The sequence below is a fragment of the Triticum aestivum genome, chromosome 1D, assembly GCF_018294505.1.
Source record: "Triticum aestivum cultivar Chinese Spring chromosome 1D, IWGSC CS RefSeq v2.1, whole genome shotgun sequence".
Lineage (NCBI taxonomy): Eukaryota > Viridiplantae > Streptophyta > Magnoliopsida > Poales > Poaceae > Triticum > Triticum aestivum.
Genome location: NC_057796.1, coordinates 255,521,373 through 255,536,221, shown reverse-complemented (window position 1 = coordinate 255,536,221; position 14,849 = coordinate 255,521,373).

The window sequence follows — 14,849 nt, the reverse complement described above, 5'->3', positions numbered from 1 at the left end:
AATCGACGGTGGTAGAAATCAAGAAGGAGCATCAAGTGTTGATGGTTAGCAAGACCACTAGTTTCAAGAAAAAGGTTAAGGGAAAGAAAGGGAACTTCAAGAAGAATGGCAAGAAAGTTGCCACTCTCGGGAAGAAGCCCAATGAAAGTGCTAGTTATTGACTAGAGGGGGGGTGAATAGGCCATTTTTATGAACGTCTTCAAAACATGGGAGTTTCGAAGACAAACAATAAAAATGAACCTATTGATATGCAGCGGAAGGTAGACTACACTAGACAAACCATAGTCAAGTAAGCAATGGAGTGAAAGCACAAAGACTAATAGCAGCTAGGTGGTAAGGATCAGGCTGGAAGATAGTATGAAGCCAATCAACAACGGTCTTCACACAGTGAAGCCAATCAGATCATGCAATCAGGCAAAGACTTCATGAAGACAAACTATAAGTAAAGAGAGGTAAGAGATAGAACCAGTTGCTTGGAGAGGACAAGGATTTGTTGGACCAGTTCCAGTTGTTGTGACAACTGTACGTCTGGTTAGGGAGGCTGAGATTCAACTCAGAAGACCGCGTCTTCACCTTATTCCCCTTGAGCTAAGGACACTTAGTCCTCGCCCAATCACTCAGGTAAGTCTTCAAGGTAGACTTCCAGACCTTCACAGACTTCGTTCACCGGCAATCCACAATGACTCTTGGATGCTCAGAACGCGACGCCTAACCGGCTGGAGCATTCACAGTCCTCAAGTGTAACAAGCCTTCAGGTCACGCGGACAGAAAGACTTCAGTGATGCCTAACACTCTTTGGCTCTGGGTGTTTTGGGCTTTGTCCTCGCAAGGATCTTTCTCTCAAAGGCTTCGAAGTGGGTTGCCTCAAACGACAAAAGCCGTGCACTAACTCTGAGCAGCCACCAATTTATGGTGTAGGGGTGGGCTATTTATAGCCACTAGGCAACCCGACCTGATTTGTCCGAAATGACCCTGGGTCACTAAGGAACTAACACGTGTCGAACGGTCAGATTTCAAACACACGCGGAAGCTTGACTTGGGCTACAAGTAAAACTGACTCATCCAGCTCTGGATAAGATTTTCTCTCATTGTCTTCGCTCAAAGACATAGGATTTGGTTGAGCATCACATCAGTTACTCTGACTTTGTTCACTTGGACCCCACTTAATAGAACGGTGGTTCCTATGACTCAACAAAGAAGAAAAGGAAACTACGAAACAACTATGTCTTCGCACTCCATAGTCTTCATGCGATGTCTTCTCATGTCATAGTCTTCAATGTGAATCTCTTCACGGACCACCATTGTCTTCAATGTCTTCACACATTTTTAGGGGTCATCTCTGGTAGGTAAACCGAATCAATATGGGACTACTGCCTGTGTTATCCTGCAATTCTCACAAACACACTAGTCCCTCAACCAAGTTTGTCGTCAATACTCCAAAACCAACTAGGGGTGGCACTAGATGCACTTACAACCTCCCCCTTTTTGGTGATTGATGACAAACTGGTTGAAGTTTTCAACGGGGATAAAAGTATGTGAAAGTTTAAGGATTTAAGGAATTGTCTTCATAAGTAGCCAAAGGCTCCCCCTGAAGATGTGCATATAAGTAGTTTGCTCTTGAATGCAAATGCACATGGCAGGTTTTACTTGTGGAGATCCTCTTCAACCTATGAAGACAATTCATCATGCATATACAGATATACCAAAGATAATGACATGCATAATGAAAAATGGACGTCTGCGGAATGACTTCATGCGGAATTTATCATCGCATCACAGAGCATCAGAAAACGTAGCAGGCGACCATCGAGTTTAAGTGTTACAACCCAAAGAACCAAATGTATCAAAAACGAGAGTTGTAACCACTTGGCAAAAAATAGCAACCACCCGTAAGGACCCGCTTGAAGACTATCAACTCATATGCTTCTCCCCCTTTTGTCAGTAATGACCAAAAAGGTTTGAAGACATAGAGCATCTACTCGTTCCCATCAGGAGTAGATGCTGGTGCAGGGTCGACGTTGGAGTTTGGTGGTGCAGAAGGGCCTGGTGCAGTGTCGAGACGCGGCGAAGCCATGGTTGGCGAAGTGGCATCCTCTTCTTCATCGACGACTCTTGCAACAACAGTTGCAGCCGAAGATGAACACTCCGAGTCTTCCAAGGAAGTAGTACGACACAAGACGGCATTCCGGGGAGGCGTGGAATCAAATTTGTAGTGCTCGGTGAAGCCATCTTCGCGAAGATCATCTTCAGAGCTTAGCAAAGTCAGACTCTTCCAAGACCTCCGACAGGCTTCATGTGATACGAATGCGTTCTTGGTGGCAAGATTTCGAATGCGATTAACATCCACCAAGAGGCTCTGCATCTGATGCTTTAGCCAGTCATGGTGCTTATCCTGTTTCTGATGTAAGGCCACAAGAAGCTCTCGGTCATTGAGGACATGAGATCGCTTTCGAGGCCTTTGAGCAATGGTGCTTTCAGTGGCTTCAGTTGTTGCACGATGAGGCGCACGTGTATTTCCAGCCAAAGGATAGACACGAGTTGCAGCAAGAACTGCCTCAATGGGTTGCGAGAAACTTTGGCGATCAACATTATGAAGATAAAGTGGCTCCTTGGCAGGCTCAGGGTAGATGGCTTTGACACACATATCAACCTCAGGCAAGAAGATAAGATGGTTGCGCGCAGAGGGCTGATAGTTGACTGAAGAGTGAAGCTTGATCAAGCGCATCACCCAGGGAGCATAAAACTTCAAGCCATATAGATCAATTCCAGATGCAGCAAGTTGCCTGATGAAGAAATCTTGAGCATTGAAGCTGATGCCATTGAGAATATAGAACACCAATGTCTTCATCGTGCCTTCAAGCTTGGCTGCAGGAGAATGTCCTTTGACGGGCCATAGAGTTCGCCTTACAATGTGATAAATGGTACGGGGCAGATACTCGAGGTCTTCGACAAAGAATTCCTTAGGATATTCAGCATCTTGTGGTAGTGGCTTCATCATGCTGAGCATCTGACTCATGTTGGGCTCGGGCTTCTGAAATATGCTCTCCAATGCTTTCCTGTGTAGCTGACAACCAGGTTCATAGAGTTCACCTGGAGTGGGCAGGGAAGTAAGCTCAATGATATCTTGAGCTTTGGCTTCATGGTGCACATCACCTGTCATCCACTGAAGGACCCAAGTCTTCGGATCCCTGTTGTAACCACGAATGTGAAGAGTGGCATAGAATTGCAGCAAAAGCTCCTCATTCCAATGCACTTTTTCAGTGACGAACTGTAGAAGGCCAGCATCTCTGAAACAGTCTAGAGCTTCTTCCAAGCAGGGCAGACCAGCAATGGCTTCACAATCCAGACGCATGTGAGGAAAGATTCGCCCTTGATTGTATAAGATACATGAGTAATAACTGCGCTACTAATAGCTCCAGAAGCGATCAGATGAGATCTTTGGCTTCGAGTACGGGTTCTTTGCACTATTGAAGAATGTGTTGTGTGCCCTGAAGCTGTTTGCATTGAATGATCCGGGCGATGTTGCAGTACCGGGAAATCTTGGCAGTCTGGGCTTTGGCTTCTGGACCTGAGGCCTTTGCTCCACGTGATATTCAAATTGTGGTCCGGGAGCAGTGGGAGGAACCAGAACAGGCCATCGTACAGTGACCAGTTGGTCGTGATTATATGCCTGCTCAATCGTGTGAGGCCTTGGGGGTGGAACAGCAGCTTCGGCATTGGCTGTGGCTTTAGGTTGCACACTAGCTTCAGGTGCAACATTAGCTTCAGGCGCCACAATGTCTTCAGCCATGACAACGTCATTGGCTCCAGCAGTGTTGTTTGTGGCCGCCTCAATGTTTTATACCTCCTCTTCAGTAGCAGGAGGGTCGGGCACTGACACGTTCTCCTCGAGAACGACTTCTTGAGTGACAGGGGGTGTGGCAACTCTTTCTTCTTCTTGACGCGGTTCTTGATTATCATCGGCTGATGCAGCCGGAATGTCTTCAGCAGCTTTTGTGTCGGACTCGGAGACATTCGCAGTGGGAGTAGCTTCAGGAAACACTTGGCGTGCTACTGAGCTTTGTTGCACTTCTCCCTCTGTAATGCTCGACATGGCGTCCTGTGGCCTAGGGCCTTTGCGAAGCCTAGGGAAAGCGGGCGACGCTTGTGGTGATGGAGTGGTCTGCACCATGTAATTGTCATCGTCAAGCACCGGAGTGGTGGCTTGAGGTGGTGGAGTTCTGGGTGTCTCATCGTCAATGGGGGTGTCTTGTTGAGGGCGATCAGCCCACGAATCATCCTGAGCGATTGACGTCAAAGGACGTCCAATGCTGATGAGTTTGATGTTCGTAAGAATAGGCGATGATACTAGTTGGTGCTCGATCTGAGGAAGGAATTCATCATCTTCTACATTGTCATCATGACCAATGTCTTCAGCTGTGATGGGGTCGACAGCTGGAACTTCTTCATCTTCAGGAGCCTCTTTGAAAGCAGGCTTGTGGACTACAAGTTGATGTTCTTGGTTGGAGGAGGCAGGACGAGCAACAGAGATGGGCTTGACAACAAGTGGCTCTGTGGCAGCAGCACGCTCTTTCCGCGAAGACTTTGTCTTCGGCTTCTTTGTTGATGGAGCACCATCAGAGGCATTCTTGTGCTTGCGCTTCTTGGCTTCAGCCTCAGCTGCCCTTATCTTTTTCAGTTCTAAAGCTGCTGAGGGGACCTTAGGCTTCGATCCTGTCATGCTGGCAGGGAAGACAATGCGAGGTGCTTCGTGCCTTGATGCTTCAGCTTGGGCCACAGCAGGCTTCTTCTTCTGTTTGGCAGCCATCTTGGGGTCGATGCCTGGACGCCCAAGTGCCTTGCGCTTCTCTGCCTCATTGTGAGCTTGAACACATTTAGCAGCGAAGTATTTCATCCGCTCTCTTGAACCTTTTGCCTCCTCACGCTTCTTGTGAAACTGCTCTTTGAGCTCATGCTGCATTCTCTTGAAGCTTTAAACATCTGCCACGCTGAGCTCGGCCATGTTCTTCTTGAAAAGAGCTTTCTCGTAGTCAATTTTGTTTTTTCAGCTCAACAATCTTCTGAGCTAGAGCCAGCTCATGAGCAATGGCTCCATGGAAGGTGACACTAATGTCAATTGGCAGTTGAAGATCATCAATGCTGAGACTGGGGTTGTCAAACCATTCATCGATGAAGTTATTCAGAATTTCTACATCAAAGAGGGGCAGATCGTTGAAGATCTCCGCCTCTTGCTTTCTCTTGATCAGTAGCTCAAGGGCATCATCACCAAGATCTTCATCGCTTGATAGATCAATGGGGGCATCCTCATTCCGCAGAACGGCAGCAGGGGTCAGTTCTTGACCAGAACTCTTGATGGGCTTCTTCTTCTTCTCAGACTTCTCTGTCTTCTTGGAGACACGAGAGTGATCTTCAGATTGCACACTGGCTTCAGGAGGTGCAGTGACCAGTGGCTTCGCACGCGAAGCTTTTGGTGCGGCAGAGGGCTTTGAAGCCTTTGACTTCTTCTGCTCCTGCGGCTTAGGTGGAGCTGGCGCTTCATCAGAATCTGCGTCATAAGCTGAGTGCTCCACGGCGGCCCCCTGTACTGCTATGTGAGTGATGAGGCCTTCGAGGTTATAGAAGGGGCCGACGATGTTTGGATTGGCATCATGGGTGCCATCAGCCTTGGAGCAGATGGACCAGGGTTGAAGTCGAGTCCAAATGCTTTCTTGTTCTTCACAACAAAATCTTTTGCAAACTTGTAGTTACGCTTGAACAGATTGTCGTCGCGACACCATAACAGAGAAGATGGGTCGGCATTCTCTGGTTGTGGTCCTCGAACCATTCAAGGGTAGAAGCCTTGAGCAATGGCTTCAGACTGGGACTTGGGCTGAAGATTTTTGTACAGAATATCTCCCCAAGGTCGATTGATGGCGTTCTTTTCAGCATATTCAGTGGTCACAAATTTGTATAGGAACCATTGTTCCGCCCAATATCTTCGAATCCATTGGATTCAAGCCTTGCGCTGACCATAGTTCTCTTCAGGATCTGTCTTGTACAGTTCATGCAGATCAGGAGGTAAATCCTTGGATGTATCTCCATGGCGCTGCCTGCCGCCTTTCCTTGCAGACTTTTCAGTGGCCATAATATTCAGACTGAAAGGCTTCAACACAGTGAATGGCTTCCTCTTGCTGGTCAGACAGGAACTGGCTTCTGGTGAGTGAATGTGACGCTGTAAGAACTCTGCAAATGAATGTAGACTATGAGAACCAAGGGATTCTCCCACGGACATGTACATGTGACAGTATTAGAGGTGCGAGGGAAGGGAAGAGGTCATATGCATTCTCAGAAGCTTTTGAAAATAAATCAGTTTGAAGACATTGACCTCATAGCGCGAAGACATTCACTTATTTGATGAGAGTTGGTTCCAGATTTGTACAAATCCAAGAATAAGTACAAGTGAGGAATCTAACTAGTTGTGAAGAATAAGTGAATATACTTGGAAAGATATGAGATGCAGAAGAAGATAGATCCAGTTTTGGAAGTTGAGAAACCAATTTTGGTTGAAGTGGATGGATCTGATAGATCAACAAGGCAGTAAAAAGTAAGATTTAATTACCACACGAAGAACTGCTAGACGAGTCGCAGAGGGAGGCCGAGCAGTTCAATCTCCCGCGCCCTAACTTGGCGGCGGCGGAGAGGACGAGGTCCGCGGCCGGCGTGAGGACGGCTCGAAGAGGTCGGGGCAGCTAAGCGCTTCGTCTTCGGCATCACCACGAGCTAGCGGAGGCGCTAGGGTTTGTGCGAGGTGGCGAGGTGGAAGAAGAAATAATGACCGCGGTGGATTGTGTATTTATAAGGAAAGGGATAGCACAGCATAATTACGCAGGTGCCCCTGGCGGTTCACATCTGAAGGACACGTGTGATACGTCTCCAACGTATCTATAATTTTTTATTGTTCCATGCTATATTAGATTCTGTTTTGGATGTTTATTGGGCTTTATTATACACTTTTATATTATTTTTGGGACTAACCTATTAACCGGAGGCCCAGCCCAAATTGTTGTTTTTTTTGCCTATTTCAGTATTTCAAAGGAAAAGGATATCAAACGGAGTCCAAACGGAATGAAACCTTCGGGAACGTGATTTTGTCACTTTCATATACTAGTGGGAATTTTCCATACTTGTGCTTCAAAGTAGCACCATGATCCTTATGATAAATAGTCTCTTGTTTTGTCACTTTCATATACTAGTGGGAATTTTTCATTATAGAACTTGGCTTGTATATTCCAACAATGGGCTTCCTCAAATGCCCTAAGTCTTCGTGAGCAAGCAAGTTGGATGCACACCCACTTAGTTTCTTTTGTTGAGCTTTCATACATTTATAGCTCTAGTGCATCTGTTGCATGGCAATCCCTACTCCTCACATTAACATCAATTGATGGGCATCTCCATAGCCCGTTGATTAGCCACGTTGATGTGAGACTTTCTCCTTTTTTGTCTTCTCCACATAACCCCCATCATTATATTCTATTCCACCCATAGTGCTATATCCATGGCTCACGCTCATATATTGCGTGAAAGTTGAAAAAAGTTTGAGATTACTAAAGTATGAAACAATTGCTTGGCTTGTCATCGGGGTTGTGCATGATGAGAGCATTCTTGTGTGACGAAAATGGAGCATGACCAAACTATATGATTTTGTAGGGATGAACTTTCTTTGGCCATGTTATTTTGAGAAGACATAATTGCTTAGTTAGTATGCTTGAAGTATTATTACTTTTATGTCAATATTAAACTTTTATCTTGAATCTTTCAGATCTGAATATTCATACCACAATTAAGAGGGTTACATTGAAAATTATGCTAAGAAGCATTCCACATCAAAAATTCTATTTTTATCATTTACCTACTCAAGGACGAGCGGGAATTAAGCTTGGGAATGCTTGATACGTCTCCAACGTATCTATAATTTTTTATTGTTCCATGCTATATTATATTCCGTTTTGGATGTTTATTGGGCTTTATTATACACTTTTACATTATTTTTGGGACTAACCTATTAACCGGAGGCCCAGCCCAAATTGCTGTTTTTTTGCCTATTTCAGTGTTTCGAAGGAAAAGGATATCAAACGGAGTCCAAACGGAATGAAACCTTCGGGAACGTGATTTTCGGAACAAACGTGATCCAGAGGACTTGGAGTGGACATCAAGCAACAGAAGAGTAAGCCACGAGGTAGGGGGCGCGCCTACCCCCCTGGGCGCGCCCTCCACCCTCGTGGGCCCCTCGTTGCTCCACCGACGTACTTCTTCCTCCTATATATACCCATATACCCTGGGAACATCATATACAGAGCAAAAACCCTATTTCCACCGCCGCAACCTTCTGTACCCGTGAGATCCCATCTTGGGGCCTTTTCCGGCGTCCTGCCGGAGGGGGCATTGATCACGGAGGGCTTCTACATCAACACCATAGCCTCTCCGATGATGTGTGAGTAGTTTACCTCAGACCTTCGGGTCCATAGTTATTAGCTAGATGGCTTCTTCTCTCTCTCTCTTTGGATCTCAATACAAAGTTCTCCTCGATTCTCTTGGAGATCTATTTGATGTAACTCTTCTTTTGCGGTGTGTTTGTTGAGACCGATGAATTGTGGGTTTATGATCAAGATTATCTATGAACAATATTTGAATCTTCTCTGATTTCTTTTATGTATGATTGGTTATCTTTGCAAGTCTCTTCGAATTATCAGTTTGGTTTGGCCTACTAGATTGATCTTTCTTGCAATGGGAGAAGTGCTTAGCTTTGGGTTCAATCTTGCGGTGTCCTTTCCCAGTGACAGCAGGGGCAGCAAGGCACGTATTGTATTGTTGCCATCGAGGATAAAAATATGGGGTTTATATCATATTGCATGAGTTTATCCCTCTACATCATGTCATCTTGCTTAAAGCATTACTCTGTTCTTATGAACTTAATACTCTAGATGCATGCTGGATAGCGGTCGATGTGTGGAGTAATAGTAGTAGATGCAGAATTGTTTCGGTCTACTTGTCACGGACGTGATGCCTATATACATGATCATACCTAGATATTCTCATAACTATGCTCAATTCTATCAATTGCTCGACAGTAATTTGTTCACCCACCGTAATACTTATGCTATCTTGAGAGAAGCCAGTAGTGAAACCTATGGCCCCCGGGTCTATTTCCCATCATATTAATCTTCCAACACTTAGCTATTTCTATTGCCGTTTATTTTACTTTGCATCTTTATTTCTCTTTATCATAAAAATACCAAAAACATTATCTTACCATATCTATCAGATCTCACTCTCGTAAGTGACCGTGAAGGGATTGACAACCCCTTTATCGCGTTGATTGCGAGGTTCTTATTTGTTTGTGTAGGTGCGTGGGACTCGAGCGTGGTCTCCTACTGGATTGATACCTTGGTTCTCAAAACTGAGGGAAATACTTACGCTACTTTACTACATCACCCTTTCCTCTTCAAGGGAAAACCAACGCAGTGCTCAAGAGGTAGCAAGAAGGATATCTGGCGCCGTTGCCGGGGAGTCTATGCACAAGTCAAGACATACCAAGTACCCATCACAAACGCTTATCCCTCGCATTACATTATTTGCCATTTGCCTCTCGTTTTCCTCTCCCCCACTTCACCCTTGCTGTTTTATTCGACCTCTCTTTTCCGTTCACCTCTTTTTCGCTTGCTTCTTGTTTGCTTGTGTGTTGGATTGCTTGCTTGTCACGATGGCTCAAGATAATACTAAATTGTGTGACTTTACCAATACCAACAACAATGATTTTCTTAGCACTCCGATTGCTCCTCTTACCGATGCTGAATCTTGTGAAATTAATGCTACTTTGTTGAATCTTGTCATGAAAGATCAATTCGCCGGCCTTCCTAGTGAAGATGCCACTACCCATCTAAATAGCTTTGTTGATTTGTGTGATATGCAAAAGAAGAAAGATGTGGACAATGATATTGTTAAATTGAAGCTATTTCCTTTTTCGCTTAGAGATCGTGCTAAAGCTTGGTTTTCATCTTTGCCTAAAAATAGTATTGGTTCTTGGAATAAGTGCAAAGATGCTTTTATCTCTAAGTATTTTCCTCCCGCTAAGATCATCTCTCTTAGAAACGATATTATGAATTTTAAGCAACTTGATCATCAACATGTTGCACAAGCTTGGGAGAGAATGAAATTAATGATACGTAATTGCCCTATTCATGGTTTGAATTTGTGGATGATTATACAAAAAATTTATGCCGGATTGAATTTTGCTTCTAGAAATCTTTTAGATTCGGCCGCGGGAGGCACTTTTATGGAAATCACTTTAGGAGAAGCTACTAAACTCTTAGATACTATTATGGTTAATTATTCTCAATGGCACACTAAAAGATCTACTAGTAAAAAAGTGCATGCGATAGAAGAAATTAATGGTTTGAGTGGAAAGATGGATGAACTTATGAAATTGTTTGCTAATAAGAGTGTTTCTTCTGATCCTAATGATATGTCTTTGTCTACCTTGATTGAGAATAATAATGAATCTATGGATGTGAATTTTGTTGGTAGGAATAATTTTGGTAACAACGCATATAGAGGAAACTTTAATCCTAGGCCGTATCATAGTAATCCCTCTAATAATTATGGTAATTCCTACAACAACTCTTATGGAAATTTTAATAAGATGCCCTCTGAATTTGAGACTAGTGTTAAAGAATTTATGATTTCTCAAAAGAATTTCAATGCTTTGCTTGAAGAAAAATTGCCTAAGATTGATGAATTGGCTAGGAACGTGGATAGAATTTCTCTTGATGTTGATTCTTTGAAACTTAGATATATTCCACCTAAGTATGATATAAATGAGTCTCTCAAACCCATGAGAATTTCCATTGATGAGTGCAAAGAAAGAACCGCTGGGATGCGTGCTAAGAAAGATTGCTTTGTGAAAGCGTGTTCTTCTAATTTTTATGAGAATAAAAATGAAGATCTAAAAGTTATTGATGTGTCCCCTATTAAATCTTTGTTTTGCAATATGAATCTTGATAATGATGGGACTGGAGATGAGCCACCTTTACCTAGAAGGCGTCCCAAAAATTTGGAGTTTTTAGGTCTTGATGCAAAAATGGGTAAAAGTGGGATTGAAGAGGTCAAAACTTTAGATATCAATGAACCCACTATCTTGGATTTCAAGGAATTTAATTATGATAATTGCTCTTTGATAGATTGTATTTCCTTGTTGCAATCCGTGTTAAATTCTCCTCATGCTTATAGTCAAAATAAAGCTTTTACTAAACATATTGTTGATGCTTTAATGCAATCTTATGAAGAAAAACTTGAGTTGGAAGTTTCTATCCCTAGAAAACTTTATGATGAGTGGGAACCTACTATTAAAATTAAAATTAAAGATCATGAATGCTATGCTTTGTGTGATTTGGGTGCTAGTGTTTCCACAATTCCAAAAACTTTATGTGATTTGTTAGGTTTTCGCGAATTTGATGATTGCTCCTTGAACTTACACCTTGCGGATTCCACTATTAAGAAACCTATGGGGAGAATTAATAATGTTATTATTGTTGCAAATAGGAACTATGTGCCCATAGATTTTATTGTTCTTGATATAGATTGTAATCCTTCATGTCCTATTATCCTTAGTAGACCTTTCCTTAGAATGATTGGTGCAATTATTGATATGAAGGAAGGGAATATTAGATTCCAATTTTCATTAAGGAAAGGCATGGAACACTTCCCTAGAAATAAAATTAAATTACCTTATGAATCTATTATGAGAGCCACTTATGGATTGCCTACCAAAGATGGCAATACCTAGATCTATCCTTGCTTTTATGCCTAGCTAGGGGCGTTATACGATAGCGCTTGTTGGGAGGCAACCCAATTTTATTTTAGTTTTTTTTATTTTTGCTTCTGTTTAGGAATAAATCTTTGATCTAGCCTCTGGTTAGATGTGATTTTATGTTTTAGTTAGTGTTTGTGCCAAGTTAAACCTATAGTATCTTCTTGGATGATAGTTATTTGATCTTGCCGAAAATTCCAGAAACTTCTGTTCACGAAAACAATTGTTAAAAATCACCAGAACGTGATAAAATATTGATTCCAATTGCATCAGATCAATAATCAAATTATTTAGGTTGTCCTATTTTTGCAGAATTTTTAGAGTTCCAGAAGTTTGCGTTAGTTACAGATTACTACAGACTGTTCTGTTTTTGACAGATTCTGTTTTTCGTGTGTTGTTTGCTTATTTTGATGAATCTATGGCTAGTAAAATACTTTATAAACCATAGAAAAGTTGGAATACGGTAGGTTTAACACCAATATAAATAAAGAATGAGTTCATTACAGTACCTTGAAGTGGTGTTTTGTTTTCTTTCGCTAACGGAGCTCACGAGATTTTCTGTTGAGTTTTGTGTTGTGAAGTTTTCAAGTTTTGGGTAAAGATTTGATGGATTATGGAACAAGGAGTGGCAAGAGCCTAAGCTTGGGGATACCCATGGCACCCCAAGGTAATCTAAGGATACCAAAAAGCCAAAGCTTGGGGATGCCCCTGAAGGCATCCCCTCTTTCGTCTTCGTCCATCGGTAACTTTACTTGGAGCTATATTTTTATTCTCCACATGATAAGTGTTTTGCTTGGAGCGTCTTGTATGATTTGAGTCTTTGCTTTTTAGTTCACCACAATCATCCTTGCTGTACACACCTTTTGAGAGAGACACACATGATTCGAAATTTATTAGAATACTCTATGTGCTTCACTTATATCTTTTGAGCTATATAGTTTTTGCTCTAGTGCTTCACTTATATCTTTTAGAGCACGGCGGTGGTTTTGTTTTATAGAAACTATTGTTCTCTCATGCTTCACTTATATTATTTTGAGAGTCCTACAAAACAGCATGGTAATTTGCTTTAATTGGGAAATTAGTCCTAATATGCTAGGTATTCAAGAGTAGTAAAAACTTTCTTATGAGTGTGTTGAATACTAAGAGAAGTTTGATGCTTGATGATTGTTTTGAGATATGGAGGTAGTGATATTAAAGTTGTGCTAGTTGAGTAGTTGTGAATTTTAGAGATACTTGCGTTGAAGTTTGCAAGTCCCGTAGCATGCACGTATGGTAAACGTATGTAACAAATTTGAAACATGAGGTGTTCTTTGATTGTCCTCCTTATGAGTGGCGGTCGGGGACGAGCGATGGTCTTTTCCTACCAATCTATCCCCCTAGGAGCATGCGCGTAGTGCTTGGTTTTTGATGACTTGTAGATTTTTGCAATAAGTATGTGAGTTCTTTATGACTAATGTTGAGTCCATGGATTATACGCACTCTTACCCTTCCATCATTGCTAGCCTCTTCGGTACCGTGCATTGCCCTTTCTCACCTTGAGAGTTGGTGCAAACTTCGCCGGTGCATCCAAAACCCGTGATACAATACGCTCTATCACACATAAACCTCCTTATATCTTCCTCAAAACAGCCACCATACCTACCTATATATTATGGCATTTCCATAGCCATTCCGAGATATATTGCCATGCAACTTTCCACCGTTCTGTTTATCATGACACATTCATCATTGTCATATTGCCTTGCATGATCGTGTAGTTGACATCGTGTTTGTGGCAAAGCCACCGTTCATAATATTTCATACATGTCACTCTTGATTCATTGCCCTTCCCGATACACCGCGGAGGCATTCATATAGAGTCATACTTTGTTCTAGTATCGAGTTGCAATCATTGAGCTATAAATAAATAGAAGTGTGATGATCATCATTCATAGAGCATTGTCCCAAAAAAAAGGCCAAAAAAGGGCAATGCTACTATCTTTTTCCATACTTGTGCTTCAAAGTAGCACCATGATCCTTATGATAAATAGTCTCTTGTTTTGTCACTTTCATATACTAGTGGGAATTTTTCATTATAGAACTTGGCTTGTATATTCCAACAATGGGCTTCCTCAAATGCCCTAGGTCTTCATGAGCAAGCAAGTTGGATGCACACCCACTTAGTTTCTTTTGTTGAGCTTTCATACATTTATAGCTCTAGTGCATCTGTTGCATGGCAATCCCTACTCCTCACATTAACATCAATTGATGGGCATCTCCATAGCCCGTTGATTAGCCGCGTTGATGTGAGACTTTCTCCTATTTTGTCTTCTCCACATAACCCCCATCATTATATTCTATTCCACCCATAGTGCTATATCCATGGCTCACGCTCATATATTGCGTGAAAGTTGAAAAAAGTTTGAGATTACTAAAGTATGAAACAATTGCTTGGCTTGTCATCGGGGTTGTGCATGATGAGAGCATTCTTGTGTGACGAAAATGGAGCATGACCAAACTATATGATTTTTTAGGGATGAACTTTCTTTGGCCATGTTATTTTGAGAAGACATAATTGCTTAGTTAGTATGCTTGAAGTATTATTACTTTTATGTCAATATTAAACTTTTATCTTGAATCTTTCGGATCTGAATATTCATACCACAATTAAGAGGGTTACATTGAAAATTATGCTAAGAAGCATTCCACATCAAAAATTCTGTTTTTATCATTTACCTACTCGAGGACGAGCAGGAATTAAGCTTGGGGATGCTTGATACGTCTCCAACTATCTATAATTGATTGTTCCATGCTATATTATATTCCGTTTTGGATGTTTATTGGGCTTTATTATACACTTTTACATTATTTTTGGGACTAACCTATTAACCGGAGGCCCAGCCCAAATTGCTGTTTTTTTTGCCTATTTCAGTGTTTCGAAGGAAAAGGATATCAAACGGAGTCCAAATGGAATGAAACCTTCGGGAACGTGATTTTCGGAACAAACGTGATCCAGAGGACTTGG